Raw genomic sequence first — 7,304 nt, forward strand, 5'->3', positions numbered from 1 at the left:
TAGGCCTGAGTTTTGATTTTAGAGGAGAGAAAGGACTGTCCTCACCCAAACACAATTATCATCTGTCAGAACAAAGTACAGAAATCAAAGCAACTGGCAGTAAATGTAATTTTAAACAACCCCATCAGTAGAATCTGTGGTTTTTCACCACAGTGACAAGGATTCCTAAATAGACCAACTAGAGGAAAATATAGTAGAAGGTAAAGAAAGATATTGATGCCATCTGCCATATTTTTATGAGCTAATATGACCAGAAAATATTGATTACTGTAAAAGTTCCCTTCAGTCAGGAGACCTGCTATTAATTTTCATGTTTCATTTACCATAATCTTTTATAGCTTTTTTTTACAGTAAATCCTCTTTATTTTTGAATTTGAGTGTGAAGATAAAAACGAATTAGATTAATCTGAATTGTTACCTACTCTATCGGGCACCTCCCGGCGGTGTGTCTTTGTGCAGGTTATGTAAACTCTCCTGCCTTTATTTCCTCATCTTTCAAGTGGGAATAGTGAGAGTTCTCATGTAAAAGGCTGTTGCGAGGGGAGATATGATAATGTGGTGAAGCCTTAAAACAAGCTGGCACATGGAAAGCACCTTTGAGGTTATAGCTGTTATTAACTTCTAGGCATCACGCAAACCTACACCCATGCCCATTGTTGCATATACATCTTCCCTCGCTCTTTTGTTTGTTCTTCTGTTCTCTGGCTAGGTATCAAGCTATCGCCTCTCAGCAACAACCCCATAATTCTCTATTTGGCTTTGTGATGTTGGGGCTTGAACACTGCAAACCAGGGGTCAGCTTCAACAGCTGCCAGTAGGGGTGCTCATGGGATACCTCAAGGCTGGAGGAGGGGACTTGCCCCTACCTGCCGGCTTCCAGTTCCTAAGGCTCTGTGCTAGCCATGCTTCATTGCAGCAGCGTCGGTTTGTTCCCACGGGGACAATCAAATCCAGTTTGTAGTTTTTCCAGCACTTACAGGAGAGCCTTAAGGCGTCCCTCTCAGAGACTCCAGTACCAGCTGACTTCGCCAGGCTCTGAGTTTAATAATGTCATCCATTCCCTTTGTTCTTCCAGTTCCAGGGAGTTAGCAGTTTCCTGCAATTGCTATCTATATGATGCCGTAGTGTTTTATTTTTGCCTATTCAGTTATCCAGTTAACAGTTTTTCTATCTAGTTAATAATTCTTTATCATTAAACTCTCTCTTTTTAAATAACTGGGGTGGGTCATATAACCTGACTCAACCCTGGCAGAAACCCTCTTGTATCTTTTGATGAACACAAGTTCTTATTTTACTTTTTTAAAAAAAGATTTTATTTCTTTGAGAGGGAGAGGGAGAGGCAGACTCCCCACTGAGCAGGGGCTCCATCTGAGAACCCTGGGATCATGACCTGAGCTGAAGGCAGATGCTTAACCTACCGAGCCACCCAGGTTCCCCATGTTCTTACTTTAAATATAATCCACCTTATCAAAAACTTGTACAAATTAAAAAAAACACACACAATCCAAATGAAAAAGGAGCAAGAGGTTTGAACATGTACTTCACAAAAGATATCTGAATGCCCAATAAACATGAGAATGTATTAGGCTTCCTTAGTGATTTAGGGAAATGCAAATTAAAACTGTAATGAAATAGCTACTAGACTGATTATATTCAATATACTGAAGATATCAAATGTTGATGAGAATGTATAGCATTGGGAACTCTCCAGCACTATATGTATGAATTAAAATTGATTACTAGCCACTTTGAAAAAAGGTCACCATAAATAGACCATATAACTAAGCAATTACAATTCTAGGTATATTTCCAGGATAAATGCATGCAAGAATGTCCAGAGAAGCATTTTACATAATAATTCCAATCTGGAAGCAACACAAATATCCTACAGTGATAGAATGTGTAAAGAAACTAAAGGGTATTTACAGTAATAAAAATGGACAAGCTCTAGCTACTCCAGAACACAGATAATTATTACAAAAATATTGTTGAATAAAAGCCAGATATAAAACAATATATATAATGTGATTTTATCTATATAAAGTTCAAGAATTGACAAAACCAGGCTAGTGTGGGAAGTCAGGACAGTTTTCATCCTTGGGGGCTGATATAAGGTGTACTGATTGGGGAGGAGGTCAAGGGAGACCTCTGTGCTAGTGATGCTTTATTTCTTGACCTGGGTGATGGTTTCATGGATGTAATTACTCCATTCACTGTGTGCTAATTCAGTGAGCTGTGCATTTTAATTGATGTATGTGTGCCATACTTCAATAAAAAAGATTTGAAATATTTAAAGCCTAAATTTTCCCATCTTCATTGGGCATTTATTTTGGAAAAAAATGCCAGCATCTTCCTTACTTTACCTTTTTCTTCAGAGCATTCTCTCTATCTTTGGTTTCTTGGAATTTCCTGTGGATCTAAACACCAAACAAAGTTGGTTTGCCCCTATTTCATTACTATTCTCACAGCTCTAATACAGTACCTTGCATAGAGAAGATACTAAAACATATTAATTGACTGTATAAAAATGAATTCTGAAAGCATGATTATAGTTTAAAGTACATGGTGCCTCCCTGGAAAATTAACTTCAAATTCCTCTGAATTATTCAGTGAATTGTCACCGGTTTCCTAGGGAATGTACATCACCATCCAAAGATATTTTCTGCCTTTTTTTTTTCTGCTGAAGTTTTTAGATACCCAGTCAACTCTTATTTGATTTTCTATTTTGTAGAAGTTGTGATTTGATATTACAGAGCTAGCATGCCATGTCAGAAATAGTGGTGGCTAATCCTGCTCAACCATAGACCAGCTGGTTCATTCTGGTAAATCTCTGAGCTATGCTTAGATTTTTGTCTACTCATGTTTAAAGTGACAAGGATAACACATACGTGCCCTGCTAGTGATTATTCTTTCCTTCCACCCATGGCAGACATTGCTAATCAATCAATCACATTATACATGTCTACCGAGCCCATAACCAGCCTCAGCATGACATACCAGACCCATACCAATCAACTGTAGTTGGCAACTATACAAAACCTAGTTGTCAACTCTCAACTAGATGACACAAAAAGTCCTTTTCGATTCTGAAGTTCTATGGTCCTATGATCTATAAAATGTAATATTCTCTTCAATGACTCTAAGACACTGCATAATTTTAAAGTACACTCAGAACTATCAAAGAAAGATTACATTTTATTACTCACAGTTTCAAAGTTAGGAGTATTTTATGGCACTATCAATCTTTGCAAATGAATAATCCACGGTAGTGTTCATTTAACACAACTCTTCCTACCTGTGCATTTCATTTCTAGGATGAGATTGGAAATGAGCATGGGGACACGTATCCAGTACCCCAAAAGAATGCAGATACCCCCAATCTGAAATCGTCCCATCCCTTAAGTATTAACAATAAAATGAATTTTCCTAGAACGGTAGCACTTGGCAGGTAAGCATCCTGTGTGCCTTTTCATTCAGAGAGTAAATTAGAGAAATCAGGAATAAAGGTGTGAGTAATTGCTCTAGCAAAGCCTGAGATTTGAAGTACTAGAATAATATTGTTGAATTAGGTTTACTATCAAATTTGAGCTTATCTAATGGCTCTGGATGGACATCTTTATCTACTGTTAAATATATTAAGCTGAATATCTGGGGAGTCCCTGAGAGCCTGTTAACATAGTGTTACTTGGTGGAGGAAAGGGAAGTGAAGTCTGGTTTTCCCAAACACTGTGGCCATTAGGGTTTCAGAGCCCTGGTGAATAATCAGTGCCTTCCATCCCAGTCTCCTTAAAGAAGTTGTGTCCTCAGCCTACAGGTAAACTGTCTTTTATTTATTCACCAAAAAGTTGGGAATACAAGCCCATTTTTTCCTTCTCTATCAGAGCATATGAATTCTGAACTCAGGAGGCAAAACTTTCAGACTGACAGGCAAATGGTCGTAGGTGGGGCTGAGACCAAACATACATTTCATGATGCTTTGAGGGTCCTCACAATAAAGCATCATCTAGGTTTCACCGAGCAGAGGGGATGAGCAAGTGCCTGGGAGTTGACAAATGGGGCTGAAATCCTGGGCTCTGCCACTGGGATGTATCCTTTAACCTCTTGGTCCTGTTTCCATTTGTACAACTCTGGGGATAAATTAGATGCTCCTAAGGTTTCTTCCACCTCTAACATTCTAGATGGTGCCCATTAATGTTTGTTATGGAATCAAACCAGTGATAATATGCAAATTATCCAGATAATTTAGGTCAAGGTGGATTGCAGACCACTTTAGAGATTCTACTTATTATTTTGAGATGTATGTGCCTATTTGTAGCCAGCGTGAGTTGTTAGCTTGTGTGTCTGTTCTTATATCCCGGCTGCCTCCTCCTTCACCTGCTGCCTCCAAAAATCATGATCAGCTTCCTGGTTTGAGTAGCAAGACCTCAAAATGTGATGTGACAAGTGACTTGCAAGATAGGCTCATGCAATGCAGATTCTAGGACACGGTGATCTAAGTGTACTTTGCAATCCTGTATTCCTTTCGATCATAAGACCTTCTACTATGGCAGAAATAATACTTCAGGTACATTCTACTTCAGTTTTGGGACAGTTCCTGATCTTTGAGTCTTGGTTTGGTTATCTGTGAAATTTAAGAGGAGGCCTGGGAGACCTCCAAGGTCTCCTTCTATTCTATACTTTTACATGTATCAAAATGCTGCTTGTAGCCTCCAAGTTTCTCAGACCCAGACTACCTACCTCTCTGATTCAGAGCTGCATGATTCAGAGCTACTTGCCTCAGAATGTCCTTTTATTATTTACACTGGGCATGCCCACTGCAACTGGCTTCACCTGAGTGCCATTTGTTACAAGTTATCAATTCAGTTTTTTTTTTTTCAATTTTTTTTTTTCAATTCAGTTTTTATATAGGTCATCCAGTATAAAATCCAGTGGTTTTTCTAGGGGTGTGGGAAAATTAACCTAAATATATCTGACTGAATGTATTTATACACACACATATATAGGATATGTGATGTGTGTGTGTGTGTATATATATATATGTATATATTTCACTTTTCAAAGGGATTGTTTGGAGATCAGTGTCAAAAATTCTAATTTTGAGGATTCTTAAATTAGAATTGCTAAGGATACCAAGTATGTGCCCAGTCTGAGGCCCAGGCTAAATGACCCTCAAGGATTCACTTACAGGAGGCCCTGGTTTGCTCCACCAATGGGCTGTGCAAAGGGCCAGGCTTTAGAATATGACTTGTATGTTTAGGGCATTTTTGGTTTCTACTGTTGCCATAATAAATTACCACAAACTTGGCAGTTTAAATAATATATTATCTTACAGTTCAAGTCAAAAGCTCGACTCAGGTCTGACTGGGCTGAAATCAAGGTGTTAGCAGGGCTGCATTCCTTTTCAGAAACTCTGGAGAATTTGATACCTTGTCTTTTCCAGCTTCTGGAGGCTGCACACATTCCTTGGCTCATGCTCCCATCCTCCAGTTTTAAAGCCACCAATGTCCTCTCTGACCCCCCTTCCACAGTCACATCTCTTTCTCTCTCTTCACAGCCAGGACAGGTTCTCAGCTTTTGAAGACTTGTGATTAGATCCTGTGCACCTGGATGAGCAGGATAATCTCCCTCTCTCAAGGTGGTAACCTAATCACATTTGCAAAGTCCCTTTTTCCCATGTAAGATAGCATATTCACAGGTATGGGGATTTAAAACATGAACATCTTTGGGGGAGCCATTATTCTGCTTCCCACAATGTAATCAATGGAGGCCTTCAAGAAAGTCTATTTTTTTGTACCCAGGGATGAGGAATTTCAAAGCTACAAAGTGATACTAAGTAATATGTATTACCCAAAGGGCATTAGAGACCATCCTCTTAAATCTCGCACTTTACAGAAGAGGAAACTGGGTCTCAGGCAGCTCCAGGTCACAGGTCAGATTAGCGTGGAATCCAGCTCTCCTCACTCCTAGCCACTCCCTGTGGCCCCTCTGATTGTATTCTCCCTGCAAAGAAGCATTTTGTTTTTGTAAAACTACTGATGGGGGTTGTGGTCTCTGTTCCACTTAGAAGAACAGTTTTGAATGAGAACAGAAATTTGTTAAAAGGTTTGTAATGAAATGTCAAGATGGTTTGCCATTTTGCAAAAGATATCACTTTTAATCCCAAGTGACAAAATTATTCTGTTGTCAAAGGGAGATGGTATTTAAATAAAGGTCACACAAAATCAGGGGCAAATGCAATATACGATGTATCAGAAATTTAAGGATAAATTCAAAGAATCTGTGGACCTTGGAAATTTTACTTTTGATTACTCTGAGTACCTAAATCTACACATTCATTGTTCCATTCATCATTCCACCCACCCACTGTCCCACCCTACATGTTGCTTATTACATACCAACCATGTGCCAGGGGCACTTGGAATACAGTGGTGAAAAAAAAGAGTCCCCACACTTACAGGGTTGAAAGTAGTAATTTGAGGTGTCCTAGAGTGGGTTCTATGCCTCACCTGATAACCAGATTCCTGGCTTCTACACATCGATAGAGGTAGAAGGGGCTGGGCCTAGGACTCTGTATTTTAGCAAGTTTTGCAGATGATTTCAATACACATTAAATTTTGATTCCTATTGCTGTCAATAAAAAACACTTCAGCTGGTAGAGCCCCACTTCCACACTCACTCCATGGTTTACCGGCATCTCTGGTGAGGGTTGAGGGGGTGGCGGAAGAAAGAAGAGCCAACCAGAACACATCCTCTCCCCCAAATAAGACTAGGACTTTGACTTATTATGATCATTATTTCATCCACACCCCATTTCCTATGGGACAGTTCCTGCAATGAAGTGAATAATGTCCCTCGATGAACTTTTAGGAACCCACAAGCTTACTCTCTAAATTGAATGAAGACAAGTGCACACAAAATCTACACAGTGTCAAATTCAAAACCATGTGCAATTCAGCTTTCTACCTTTCCACGATTTCTTCTGCTGGTGTTTGAATAGCTTTTACCCATGACAAGAATATGTGTGTTGGGAAACACTTGGCATTTGTCAGAAGTCAAAGTACAGATGTGTACTAGGATTTAAAATGAATATTTGATGTGACATGATTAAGTTTATATCTAAGAAAGCAGAGCCCTAGCACGTTGCTTCCAGTGCACCGACATCCACAAACTAAGTTATGATGCTACCCATGTTGGGGCTTAAATCAATTATTTGCATGTCACTTGATAACCCAGTGAAATCTGGAAAACATCAAGATGTGACTTTCCCAGCTGTTCTTTGAGTTGATTGTTGATTCTGAAAGGCA

Source organism: Leptonychotes weddellii, chromosome 1, assembly GCF_054177405.1.
Source record: "Leptonychotes weddellii isolate Sample4059 chromosome 1, ASM5417740v2, whole genome shotgun sequence".
NCBI lineage: Eukaryota > Metazoa > Chordata > Mammalia > Carnivora > Phocidae > Leptonychotes > Leptonychotes weddellii.